The 14,662-nt window shown below is 41.7% G+C and overlaps 1 long non-coding RNA gene across 1 annotated transcript; it reads left to right on the top strand.

Moving 5' to 3' along the window:
- Positions 1 to 6,373: 6,373 nt before the first annotated feature.
- LOC145443214 (uncharacterized) lies at positions 6,374 to 9,173 on the top strand. Its single transcript, XR_013916347.1, has 2 exons — positions 6,374 to 7,893; positions 8,180 to 9,173. It is a non-coding gene; the product is annotated as an uncharacterized LOC145443214 (long non-coding RNA).
- Positions 9,174 to 14,662: the final 5,489 nt, after the last annotated feature.

The raw sequence follows: 14,662 nt of genomic DNA, 5'->3' as shown, positions 1-14,662 counted from the left end.
TGTATGTATGTATGTAAATAAACTACACAGCACTACGCATTTAAGCTGCAATAGGGTAATGAATTACCGTAGTTTTCCAATGAAACAACGGCATAAAAAGCACACATCTTGCTGTCGCATTGTCAAAGCAAAGTTTGTTTACTACGGTGGTTAGCATGGCAACCTATCACGGACATTCATTCTGATTTTTTCTGCATCACTGCATCTTGCATTATTTTGACACGAAAGCGACATAAATGCCAAATCCTATATAATAATATGATATATATATATATAATAATATATATAATTCTATACTATCTTCTTTTATCACTTTTCATTCAGTGTGCAATGTGCACCGAGCGAGATAGTGTAATGGTTATGCGTCCGGCTTCTCGAGCGGTAAGTCGTGGGTTCGATCCCCGGCCGGGTCATACCAAAGACTCGAAAATTGGTATCCGCAGCTATCCTGCTAGGCGCTCAGCAATCACGGATAGCATGGAGGAGAAAAAAACGGGGGCGCAGACTAGATGACCTCATGGGGCCGTATCGCAACTCCGTCGTCGAAGCATCTCGATGGTGCAGGCGAAAAAGAATATCATATCTCTCTCTCTCTCTCTCCGTCGTCTTTACATCGCCTAGGCTAGGCCAAGGTGGGGGTCTGATTGATTCCAAAGACTACTCGAAGTCGTTTCGACACTTACCAATCTTTTCATTGTATCGCAATTTTGTAGTGTATTGAACTGATAAAAATTGCGAATAAACCGAACCGAAATACGTGCCGCATGCCGAGATGCGCCAGCAAGGTCCTGTAGCTATCCAGCTGTGATCACTCGTCCATGATATTCCGCTATGTCTATGTCTCTAAGAAACTACTTCTTGTTGTGATGTCTTGACACTATATATAAGTGTATGTAACACGTGTTAGAGATTACTTTTGATTATGAGACTCTATACGCAACTACTGCAACGTTCTGAAAAAACCGATTGTATTGAGCATATATCTGTTACGAATAACTTCACCCAAGGCAACAGCTTCTCGAGATAAGTATTGTATAGCCGAGCACCAAGACGATTGGTTAGCTGTACTTTTATACAGATCATCAAATACAATAAGCTCTAATTGCTGCAGTCCCAATAGTACAGTTGAAAATGTCCGGTTACGAGAAAGCGCAATGCAATCGCCCCCTTGTCTAGCTCGTTCCAAATTTTCGTCCCCTGTATTCATGGACTTGAAAAAGGGACATAAAAACGGGAAATTTATTCTCCTAACTCTGATCGCTGGTGACTAAAAAAGGGCATTTTTTCCGAGGTGGTAGGTCCTCGGAAAACCGGTGTCAACTCCCCCGGTCGTCCTGACGTGCTTTTTGGCTGTAATAATGAAATAAATATTACAGGACATTCTAACATTTTCGCCCCCTATTGGGGGTATTTTCGCCTATTTGTTTCTCAAAATCGCCTACTTATGGGCGATATCGCCCACGTTGGGAACCACTGTTTATATAGCTTCAGAACAATGCCCATTTTCAGACTTTGAGGTGTATTTCAAGGAGGGTTCCATTGCCCTGATTAGATTTTAATGTATATTTTCGGAATCAGTGCCGCAGTAGCTTTCAAATAAGATCAACTTTACTGAATTTAAGCGCGCGGGTCGTCAGCTATGGGATTAGCAATTATTTTGCGTTCAGATTGCCGAGCAATAATTGCCTCCGGGCAAGCAAGCGTGACGGGGGTTGCGTATCTATCCGTAGGTTAGTTATCTATAGTAGCATCGACCCCAATCAAGCACTGTACCAGCGTGTCTTGCAACAAGTCGTTGCATCCACCGCTACATTTATTTTACTGAAATCTGGCCCTATGAAGAATTCCAGTAGGCCTAGTCACATTACGCAGTACGGTAGAAATAATTAACATTTTTTGTAGTACAACAAAAGATAATTTCTTATATTCTCGTGTAGAAATTGCCTGTCCTTACCAACAGGGCTTTGGAGCTGGACCCCTGGAGCCGTGCATTTTCTGCGGAGACGGAGCTGGAGCCGGAGAACTACATAAAATTCAAGTAGAGCTAGAGCTGACGCCGGTTGCATAAACAGTAGCTCCAGCTCCGATGTATTTCATAAGATGCCATGCTTTTACTGATTGCTGAATTCACATAATTTTACGATAATTGTTCAAAATATTAGGAATTGTTGTCTCGTTGGCACCATGTTCTCTAACTAATCAGTAACCATGTTCATCCATAGGCACAAAACCTGGGTAGGCTGGATTTGCCGCGCTTACTCCGTAATCATTGTATTATAGGTATATCCTCAATTTCGTCATCAGCGCAGCACCGATGACCAATTGTGTGGTTCGAAAAATAATAAAAACCATGCATGTCACAAAACGGGATCGATGCTTATGTGAGCTGAGCAATATAGTTTATTAGTAATGAGACGAATATATAAGCGACGCCATAGGATATAAACATGACCTTGCTGCAAATGTTGATTTAGAGGCGCGAGAAGCATTGTCTCCTTTCTGAAAGAGACGAGCGAATGCACGTTTGCCGCTGATGGTTTTCTGATCGTATAGCGCCAAATTGGACAGTGTGTTATCGTTTTTGCCTAAAAATTGAAATTCATCCCAGCGCATGATCGTTTACTCCAGTAACGATTTGCGAACGTAAATAGAGAAATGCATCGAAGCTGCCCAGATCGCTATTATAGTCCGCATACAATTGCCGCGATGTTAGGTCGTCAATGCGGTGTCCGAACCCTGCCCCGGTGTTGAATATAAGAGGGCAGTTAGTAATTGGATGCGCGTTTTCCAATTTGTAATCATCAATAATGTGTACTCATTCTTATCTGCTTGATACACTCGTATTCTTGAATTGTCGCGCATGCAATGTCACTTGCGAACTTGAAGTTACGGAATTGTACAATGTACAAGGGTACGGCGTTGAATTAAGTTCTCAAATATTGATGCACCACCAGATTCTCAGTGGAAATAATTTTGAGTTTAGTCGATTCGTCTGAAGAGGAACCTTCTATATTCCACTAAACTGGATAGACGACGGACGGACGGACGGACCAACCAACCAATATCAAAATTCAATGCCATTGGGTATATTTGGTAAAAATTGGATTTCTGCCGATAAGGTCGCGGCATGCGCTCATTTTCTCCAGTTACGTTTAAACAAATCGAGCCATTTCAAAATTGGACTGTATGGCTTGATATTATAACGAGTGCAGTACCAGTATAAAATCGTCACGACACTGTTTTAATACTGTATCATGTGAACATTAGGGTTATTCAAAAATAACTTGTTTTCCAAATTTTAATCGCTTCATGATTAAATTGTCAGGATGCCTGAAAAACCGCTACACAACAAATTTCAGTCAATTCCGACCAGTAAAGGCCGTGCAATCAGGAATTGAAATTTCGAACATTTCTGAATTTATAGAATTTACGGTGAAAAATTCCGACACTACGATATATGACTAAATATCGTGTTCCAGGCGCATGTCTGAAGGGAAGCTGATGCTTTATACACGTGTTTACATCTTTATAAATGCCTGCATTCGAGTTTGGATGATGAAATTGCTATGAAAAATGAATATGACACTGATAAGCTGGAACTACATTGAAAGAGCCCGGTGAAAACAATAGTGATATACATCGCATATGAATCCTTTCTGCACCGAAATTCGGGAGCATAAGAGAAAATGAATTGTCGAGCAGGTAAAATGCCCATCCAACAAGTCGCTGCTGAAGAGATTCGGCTTCCTAAACATAGAAGATATGCGGAAACTAGAAATCGCCAAGTTTATGTATCAGTTCCACTGCGGTCGTTGCCCCGAATATTTCAATGACTTCTTTACCTCGGAATCAAAAGCGCACAAGTACAACACACGCGCGTCCACGTCGTCCAAATATCATATGATCCGAAAATATCATCGCTCTATAAAATATGCCCGACCTGATGTGTGGAACAGTATCCCGCCGGCCATCCGACAGTCGACGAGCATGCTGTCCACATTCAAGTCGAAATACAAGCAATTACTATTAAATAAATACAGTCCATCCTCAAGATTACCGGACCACGACTGACCTATCGATCTCGCTTCCCATGACATGCCGCCCTATTCTTGTCGCTTTCTTTTTCTATCCTGTCTTCTTTAATTTCATTCAGTGTGCATGCCTCCTCATTACATCGCCTAGGCCAAGGTGGGTGTCTGATTCCATAGACAAATCCAAGTCGCTTCGACATCTTCCTGTCTATTCATTGTATCGCATTTTTGTGGTGTATTGAACTGATAAAACTGCTAATAAACCAATGATGATGATGAAAATGCAGTAAAATATATTTCCCAGACTAGACGCGATAACTTTTGTCGCACATGTGTGAATTTCACACAATCAGAGCAAATGAACTAGCGGATAACAGCACTCCGCAATAAATCGCATTGTCGTATTTTACTATTACTAGGCTAAATGAAGACAATTGTATGGAAAGACAATGATCAATAATCTGGAGGTTATATTTTCATCCGTTCAAGACACACACAATGCCATAAGACACCATGTGATGTAATGGGGGATGCCGAACGACGCGCAGTTGCGGTCTCTTAACTGACATCCACTTTGGCCTAGTGTCCAATGTCACAGTTCATTTTCAATGTTGATCTTTATGCTGCGGCTCGTTCTAACTCTTTCCATTCCTTGCGTGTGCTTTTTCTTTCATCGGGTCTTTTTTCACCACCAAATCCCGAGGATGATATGAAGTGGTTCAAAAGAATTATTGATATGAGGAAGATATGTCATCATTATTATCAACCATCTGGTAACATGACTCAAACATCCCATCATTAGGTGGCGCTAGTTCACTACGGTACTTGGCCTATGATGATGCAGATCTGCTAGAATTCGAAATTAATGCCTCAGCGTTCGTAATTCGCCTCGTGTGAGGTATATAGGAGTCCTGAAAAGCAAATATCTCAACGCATTGTAAAGAAAACAGCCAAAACGTCGTCAAATCTACATCGGCACGTCAAAAGATACTTTCGGGTATCGATATTAACCTGGGTAATATATTTTGCTGTATTTTACCTGTGCGCCTGTTCATTTTCTCTTCATGATGCCCGATTTCAGCCTTAAAATTATTTTACTTGCTAATATATATCCCCATCTTTTTAACGAGATTAATTCAATTTCATTGACTTATTTCCGGAAAATCCGCGTCAAATTATTTTTTCATTAATTAGCAATTTCATTATCTCAACTCTATCACAGCCCAGTATCAAGATGTAAACACGTGTAAAAAGCACCACTTTCCCTTCAGGCATGCCTGGAACACGATAATTGGTCGTATCGAAGTGTCGAAATTTTTCACCGTAATTACTATAAATTCAAAAATGGCCGAAATTTCAATTTAAGATTGCACGGCCGTTACTGGTCTTAATTGACCCAAATTTGGTGTGTAGCATTTTTTAGGCATCCTGACAATTGTATCACTAAGCGAGTGAAATTTGGAAAACGAAAGTTTTATTTTTAACAACCCTAGTGTACTTGCAACGGCACCGAGTAAATTGAGTTCTCGTGTGGATATGATGTCATCGACAGACGACAAGAAGTAATTATCACGTTACAATACTTTGCATACCCCACAAAATGATGGTTCCTTGCGATGGCTACAACCGAACTATAGTTGCCGGAGTCGGAGCTGGAGCTGGAGCAGTGGTATTAATGAATTCCGGAGCTAATTTATGATAGAAGAGAGCTCCGGAGCTGGAACAGTTTAAAATTTACGACTGCTCCAAAGCCCTGCTTACCAAGTAGCATGCCAAGAATTTAGAAAGTACGTTCAACAGCAGCAGCAGTTGTTGGCTGACAGCACTGAAGTTGTGGGTACACTGCTGGTGACAAACCATGTTGCTTTATTCTGGCAATGGTGTCTACATCACAATTTTTCATTATGCGCTGCTTGATATAAGAACCACGCTGTCTTGCTTCAGTTGGGATACTGCGGTAAGTTGAGCATAACACCATGTCAACCAATTTGTTTCATTAGAATGTTTGATTCATACAATGACCAGACAATAAGCCGTCTACAACGGTTGGCCTACAAGCTGTAAAATGCCAAATGATAAGTTCACCAACAGTGCAAAATCTACGATAAAAACGTAATGGAGGTTGCCAAAAAGTTATAACTTTGTAAACAATTTTGACATTTCTCAACCTAACGCTACAATTTTGATCCACTTTTGACTTTTTTTTAACATGTAAAAAAAATCGACCTACTGATAACAAATACTTCGTCCCCTTTTATTGTATATCCGAAATTTCGCTGACGGGCTTTTTATAAGGTATCGTTTCAAAAATTCCCCATCGTTCAATTCTTCAAATGTTCACGTCAGTAGTAGAGAAATGGTGGATATAGCCGCATGCAAGGTTTTAACTTAAGGAAACTAAATTCTCCAATAAAATAAAGAAACAAAGGATAACGGACTTACGCATTTTGCAGAAATGCAGAGGGTAGTTCCCCGCGTGACGGATTGCTGCAAGCGATCTGATCGATATGTGGCTGTCTGATTTCCGATTGAAATGAGTTTGGTGTAATATTTCTGACGTAATTTTCGCGGTTGTAGCGTGACTTGTTATTTATGAGTGGATTGATAACTGGTTCTGTCTGTTGATTTCAAAACCCGGCTGACCTATCGTGTCGCGCTTTCTGGAATTGAGTACGGTTGCTATCTGTGTATCAAAACTCGTTTGCGGTGAATATAATTTTATTGTCAGGCGAGTAATATCAAGGCTATTAACTATCAGTCAGGCGTGGAGCGATTGGGTTCAAAGAAATGTTGGATTCGGATGCCTCCTTGCTGCGAGTCATATTTTAAAACTCGGGTGGTACATTACTTCGCTTGTGTCTCTCAATCGATGATCCCCGGTTCAATCGAGTATGGTCATAGGTTGTGTGGAGTATCCGTTATTGAATCAGAATCGTTTTTTGTATGATTTGAGCTCGCCTGTATCGTGACATATCTGACCTGATTCAGGGTAAGCGTGTGTGATAATTGTCGTTTGCGGGTATGTGATGAATGAGTTTTTAATCACGTATGGTGATAGTAGCTCTGCATAAATGAGGATTCGTGATTCGTGTTGGTCGATTGATACGACGATTCTAGAATAGCGTGAAGTATAATTTCCGTTGTGTGTAGGTTGCATAATGGGTGTCGTTCGAAACATCTCACGATGCTGCATATTACAGTTACTCGCTGCTGAGTTTCAAAATTCAATCACAAAACAGATCCATCTGAATATACTTTTATTGCATATACCACGACAAAAACATATAATATTTCCACGACAATAAACCGTATATATATATTTCACGATGAAAGTGTTCCATAAATATCGATGTGCATTCATTCCTTTGATATTCGTGTATAATCCTGGAGAAACAACTCCCGCTTACCATCTCGAATTTGGACTTTAAGATGTGTCACGTCATAGTATTGGTCAACCTCAAAAAGAGGTGCGACACTCCAGTGTTTCAAGGCAATCGCTACATCGTTGTTTAGCATACAGTATGTGTATAGATGTCTGTTGGATTTTATTGACGAGAAAGACTCGAAATCTGCAGATATACAGACTCCTCGGAGATTTACGACTTTGTCGTCGAATACACCTTTCTCGATATCTTTACCAGAAGCATATTGAAACACCATCACTTCCGGTGCAGTCAAGCGTGTATCTGATTTCTCGACGCTGGAATAATAACCGATGATAAGCGACGGGGAATCCGTTCTGGAATCTTTTGAAACTTTGATGTTGCGGATTCTCAGAGTATGACCTTTCCTATACCCAGCTTCAATAGATTCAAACAATTTTCCGTTGAAGACAACCCCGGAAACAGATTTGGTGCCATCGGTGAGCATGACCTTCATATACATCATTTTCGGTCCGCGCCTTGTAGTCGAAGCAAGTTGTATTCTGCTATCAAAATTAACTGTCCCATCGCAGAGTAATTCCAAGCGATCGAAGTTCTTAATATCGGATGCGTTGGTTCGCTTCAAAAACGAATCCAATTTTCTTTTTGGTGCGGAAATTACATACGGATTAATACCGGCCATGTTCTCGTTATTCGATTTTTTATACTCGAAAGAAGACGGTTTATGATATCAGATAGGAAATCAGTCTAATATTTATATTCAAGGGAGAGAGAGGAGGCAGAAACACGGCGAGTGAAAAAGGTCTGTGCTCGGAGGATAAAAAGCACGCTCGTGGTCAGCTCGATGTGTATTGTAAATTATCATGATGACTGAAAATGATACTATCCGCGCTCCGACGAACATCGCCGAGGATGCTAGCTCCGGGGAGGATGATAATATAGAGACGACAACGAAACCGCGGAAGCGAAAATACTGCAGGCAAACCATCGAGCATTTTAAAATGACTCTGATTGAGGCAATCAAAGTCAGCCCTACCGAGCCTATATTCTCAGCGCTAGGCGAAATCGACGATATCTTATCAAAACACCCTTTCCCCGACCCTGAGATATTTATTGCCGATTTCGTACGAATTGAATCGGAAATCGGCGATATGTTTATGAAAGATCCTTCTCAGAAACTCCGCTTCGCGATACCGCTAGATCGCTCCAAGCGTGCGAAAAAAATATGTCTACGTGAAATGTCCGCTGCGCGGTCGACCATAAAATACTATACTTCTATTGGAAATACTACTATGTCCGATCTATCGAATATTTTTGAAGATATCAGTTCTACCGACGAGGATATCACGGACGCTACAGGAAAACCCCGACAGTAAAAATACGGCAAGCAAGCCTTCGATCATATTAGAATGACCGTAATTGACGCGATCATGGTTAACCCTACCGAGAGTCTATTTTCGATACTCGGTGAAGTTGACGATGTGCTGTCGAAATTCCCATTCCCTGACCCCGATAGATTTAAACAGGATTTCGAACGAATTCAATCGGAAATCGAGGACATCATTGCGCGAGACCCTAATCAAAAACTACGCATGGCGATGGCGTTTGATCGTATCAAGCGAGCAAAGACAACATACCTGCGGGAAATGAGCGCCGTACGATCTACGATTCAATATTACACTCCTACAGTCAACACGTCCGGCTAAATAGATTCACAGTACGATTCGTTCGAATAATATATATCTGTCTGTTTATTGAATGTATGTATGTCTTTTATGTGTTTTCTCAGCAATGGCTAGGCGACGAAATCTCGTTAGATTAGTATCTGACATAGATCAACCAGATATCACAGGATTATCGGCGGATTTAGCAACGACGATACAGGATTACTGGGGATCAATTCGCACGTCGACATTACACCCACATCAATCTCGAACGCTATACAATTTCCGGATATTCAATCGTACTCCGAATGATGTCATATCAGATGTGGAGAAAATCTTCGATTCGCAGCATAGCGCTTTTAGAATTAATTATAGTTTCGGCTTTATATTACACAACGTCGAGACGGATCAAACCCGATATTTTCATCCGTCTGAGAATGTGGGGGCAGTATTGGACACGCCTCGGATGATATCAAATCGTACCGATTTCGTGGGATTTATTCAAGACATGGATCCATCGTCTGGCTTTGAGAGTGCACGCTTTCAGCGACAAGACACAAAAAGCGTCGTTCTTGCAGTCACTAATGTAACGGTATATGTATACAAATCCAACATTCGATTAATCGGTTGTCCGTCGACAACGATATCACACACAGCGCTGACGTCGCGACATATTTTAACTTTATTAAAAAACAGACGCGGTCAGCCGTACGACGATAATTTTTGTGCATTTCGCGCTATAGCGGTGGTGCTATGTGACATGAATTACACCGACAACGAACTGCAGACAAAAACACTATCATTGGTATCGCAATATTCTTTGATATATCCTAGACCTGACTTAGGTGTCGCCATGTCTGATCTAGAGAACATAGAATCAAGTTTTAATATTTCGATATCGGTCTATACTCTAAAGCAGTGGTTCCCAACCTTTTTGTCTTCATTCCCCACTTCAGATTTATTCCGAGCCTTCATTCCCCACAAGGACCGTAACAGCACTTCGTCAGCCCCGCCAAAAAAACGTTGATCTTGGGCCCCACAGGGGTGAGGGCCCCCACAGGGGTGAGGGCCCCCACAGGGGTGATAAACCTAACTTTTGGGGGGCTTAGCACCCCAGAACCCCCTCATCCCCGCTGAGCCTTTACGCTTTTTTCTCACTACTTATCAGCTACATTGGGTATATGTTTAGTGCGTCGCCTTATTTGGACTAAACGTGCGAAGCGCGAAAAATTTATATAGTTCGTGTTTGAATCGGTAAATATGATCGAGAATTGCATATATTTTGTTATCAATTTTTTATCTTCTCTCTGCTCACCTAATCAGATTTACCGGTAGAGCTGAGTGAGGTGTGCTGGAAAAGGTAGGATCCCTAAATAAAAATCAAACATTTTCCGGTGGACCCGTTGGTATATTGACTTCATTACATTATACTATTTCGTGACCTCTTCTGCTATGTCAAAAGATATGGAAATCGCCCAAACTAAAAAGCACACACGATTTCAAATTGGTATTGCTTTACTGGCAAATAATTTTTCCCTGTAGAATGGCATTTGCCCTGTGGGGTTCAGATCGCCAGGACAGGAACATTCGGCGCCAGCCATTTAGCCGCATATGGACAATTAAACACATATGTATATTGTAGGCCTACATAGATCGAAGTTTTCGGTTACCACAATGCCATTCCTTCTCGGCCAAGGTCTTCTCGCTGCTGATCGTTTTGGCACACTTCTCGGAGTTGCATGTTACATGGCCTTGGTGTGTTGTGGCGCAGTAATGGCCGACGCCGAAGTCTCCATTTCTATAAATTCTACGTATATTCGTGGGGGAAGAGTACCGAATAATCAGATATTCAGCGATATTATATCGCGCACCCAGCGCGAAAAATTTGTGATAAAGTGGCATGAATTTTCAAAAAAATACTTAAATTTATGTTGATTCACGAAATAATTTTTGGCCTCTTCGAGCTCGCCCCCCCCCCCCAATTGGGGGGTTGGAGTACGGCAGTTACGGTCCCTGCTCCCTACTACCGTGAAATTTTGTCATCACAGAACAGCTGTCTGCTGGTTTGACTTCACAAGACACACAACCACACCAGTACGCAAGACAATCGCCTTTAACTGGAACATAAAACGTATTGTGACCCGATACCAGTAACGCTCAAAATTTCGCGAGAGCGTTATTTCACGTCAAATTAGTCGTGCTGGATGCGTTTGTGACGCCATGATTGGCCATCAAGAGTTGAAAATGAGGTTTTGTGAGCAACACGCAATATAATATTGGACACATACATTCCAGAGCAGTTAACTGGTAACGGTAATTGCGCATGTGTCTGCGTGAATATGTAGACTGTCCTGTATATAATTTTGAACAAATGCGTCTATTCCCCACCTGAAATCATTGAATTCCCCACCTGTGGGGAATTCCCCACCGTTTGGGAACCACTGCTCTAAAGGAAGGTGTCGGATATTTGTTGCGATGCGGTGGTCGCGATACAGCGAAAAAGATTCATCTCCACCTCGAGAAAAATCACTTCAGCCTTATTGTAAATATATCATTGTACTGTAAAAATTATGCCTGTGGAAGCTGCGGGAATTTGTACAGCCAGAAACATTACCTAGATCGACACACCTGTTCGACGATGTCAATAAATCACTACACCGGCGGGATATTCAAACCAGCCTTGACCATCTTCGAAGAGCTAGATGACTTGGGTATTAATGTCCCACAAGATTTACGCATATATCCTTATAATTTAGTGTTTGATTTTGAGAGAATACTAGAAAAAGGTTCGACCCCTCAAGACACGGCGAGAGTCAAATATGTCGACCGACACATACCCGTTGCAGTCGCCTACGCAAGCAACTACCCAGGATTCGAAGAACCACGGGTAATAATCTCAGACGGCGATCCTGAAATAATGATCGCGAGTATGATAACGGAATTTGAGAATATTCAAAGTCTATGCTTCGATTCATTGTCTCGATAGTTTCAATATGCACTCGATCGACTAGATTACATCGAGTTTGAAATGGATAAAGCTGAGCCGGATTGTAAACGTGCGAATCCCGTCACCAGGATAAAACAACGTTTTTGTCGTATTTAAAACAACTTCCCGTATTTGCTTACAACGGATCACGCTACGATTTGCCTTTGATTATGCCTTATCTCGTAAAATACTTGGGCGACGAGATTAACGTCATAAAGAGAGACTCTGCGTATATGTGTATTACCACTAATCGTTTCCGATTTCTGGACGTGATATTGTACCAACCGGCTGGCACAAGCTACGAATCGTACGTACGAAGTTATAACTGTACATCAGGAAATAAGGCTTATTTCCCATACAATTGGTTCAGGGAATTATCACTTTTGGATGTGGGATATCTCCCTGAAAAGAAACATTTTTACAATAAGCTGAATCGATCTAATATCACCGACGAACAGTATAGCTGGTGCGTTTCAATTTGGGATGAACATCACATGCGCAGCTTCAAGGACTGGTTAACATTCTATATAAAACTCGATGTAGGTCCTTTACTGGAGGCTTTGAATAAACAAAAACAGCTGTTCGCCTCGAAAGGAGTCGACATCTCTAAAGACGGTATCTCTCTCCCGTCTTTAGCCAATCGTTTACTATTCAATAGTATACCGCCATTGTTTACACTCCTGAATAAGCAATATAGCCATATTCACACTTTGATTCGTGATAACCTGCGCGGAGGATTAGCGGTGGTCGGTCAGCGTTACGCCGAAGCTGGAGTGACGAAAATACGCGAGCATATATATCAGGACGACGCCCTATTGGTCGAATCTGTGATAGGTATCGATTGCAACGCACTCTACCCGTTCGTACTTTCAGGAAAACTTCCAAGTGGCCACGCCGTGTTATGGTCTCCAAACGCAGATTTCAGTCAATTCACGAAGACAAAGACGGGGCCGATTTACGGATATATGGCCCTCGAATGGTTAAACTATATGTCTCATTCACTGGGTGTCCACATAAAACACCAATTTAACAGACCGGAACATCGTATTGGAAAAAAATCTATACCGATTGACGGTTACTACAGGTCGCCGGAAGGACCAGTTGCACTAGAATTTCTAGGGTGTAGGGTACATTCTTGTGTTTGTCCTCTTGGAAATAGTCCAGATCGCGATGCCAAGGCAGAGGCTACGCGTAAAAAATTGGCCTACATCAGGCAAGTAGGCTATCGTTTGATATACATAACGGAGTGTGATTGGCGGGTAATGCGTCAGCGTTCGGATATTGCGGCTATAATCCGATCTGCAGACAAGAGCACAATGGTTAAATCTCGAACTCTGTCGAGATCTAGGCTTATAGAAAAAGTCGTAAATGACGAATTCTATGGCGCTGTGGAAGTTGATATACACGTACCGCAACATTTGAAGGAGTATTTCAGCGAATATTGTCCTCTATTCAGGCACGCTTACGTATCACGCGATGATATCGGTCCTTATATGCGGGAGTTCGCCGAGCAGAATGGATTTCTAAAACGGCCGCAGAAATATTTGATAGCGACGTGTCAGGCTACGAAAACGCTCATTGTATCAAGCCTTTTGAAATGGTACCTACAACACGGTTTAATCATTACGAAAGTCTATCAAGCATTAGAATTTCAACCTGTCGAATGCTTCAAGCCGTTTGTGGAGAGTGTCGCTGCTGCGAGGAGACGGGCAGATCAAGATCCTTCTCAGAAGCCTATCGGTGATTTCTATAAGAATCTAGCCAATTCCGCCATTGGATATACGATATCGAATCCTTCTCGATATTCTCAGATAAAAATCGTTCGCGAACAGAAAGCCAGGTCTTTGGTAGCTAATCCCAGGTTTAAATCGATGATCGGATTAACATCTGGTATATTTGAAGTCGCAATGAAGCCACGCAAACACGTCTGGAAACACCCTAATCATATTGGATACGTAATATACGGTCGGGCCAAGGAGGTTATGTTAGATTTTTGGTATACATACCTTGCCAAGTGTATTATTCCGCGATCTATAGGATTCCATTATTCTGATACTGATTCGATTTATTTTTCTTGCCTATCTGATAGCCTAATGAAAGTTGTAAAACCAGAATTAGCAAAGCAATTTTTCGGAAATTTCCATAAATACTTCCCGGCTATCGCGTGCGACAATCATCGACAGGAATTTCTCTCGAATCCTCTCTCGTTTAACGAGACGCGGCCGTGTTGCGTCTCTCGAAATCGATTTGATCAGCGGACCCCTGGCCTGTTCAAAATCGAAGCACAATCCAAGCTTTTCATCGGCCTGTCTGCAAAAACCTATTATTGTAGCGATCAAAAATCGTCTTCAAAAGGTTTATCCAAGGCAAATCGCTTGACAGCCGATGTCTATCGTAAAGTACTGTTCGATAGAGCTTCTGCCGGCGGTGTTAATTCCGGCTTCGTCAGAAAAAACACAGTTATATTCACTTATGAACAATTTCGAGATGCTTTAAGTTTTTTCTATTGTAAACGCAAGGTTATGGCCGGCGGTATCATCACACAACCGCTGGATCTTTAATATTTTTGTAATCGTGTCTTTGCTTGTCTCGCCAAGG

The sequence above is a fragment of the Botryllus schlosseri genome, chromosome 7, assembly GCF_051294905.1.
Source record: "Botryllus schlosseri isolate E-star chromosome 7, Bs_hap1, whole genome shotgun sequence".
Classification (NCBI taxonomy): Eukaryota; Metazoa; Chordata; class Ascidiacea; order Stolidobranchia; family Styelidae; genus Botryllus; species Botryllus schlosseri.
The sequence above is the reverse complement of the archived record's forward strand: the minus strand, read 5'-3'. Positions and strand labels throughout refer to the sequence as shown.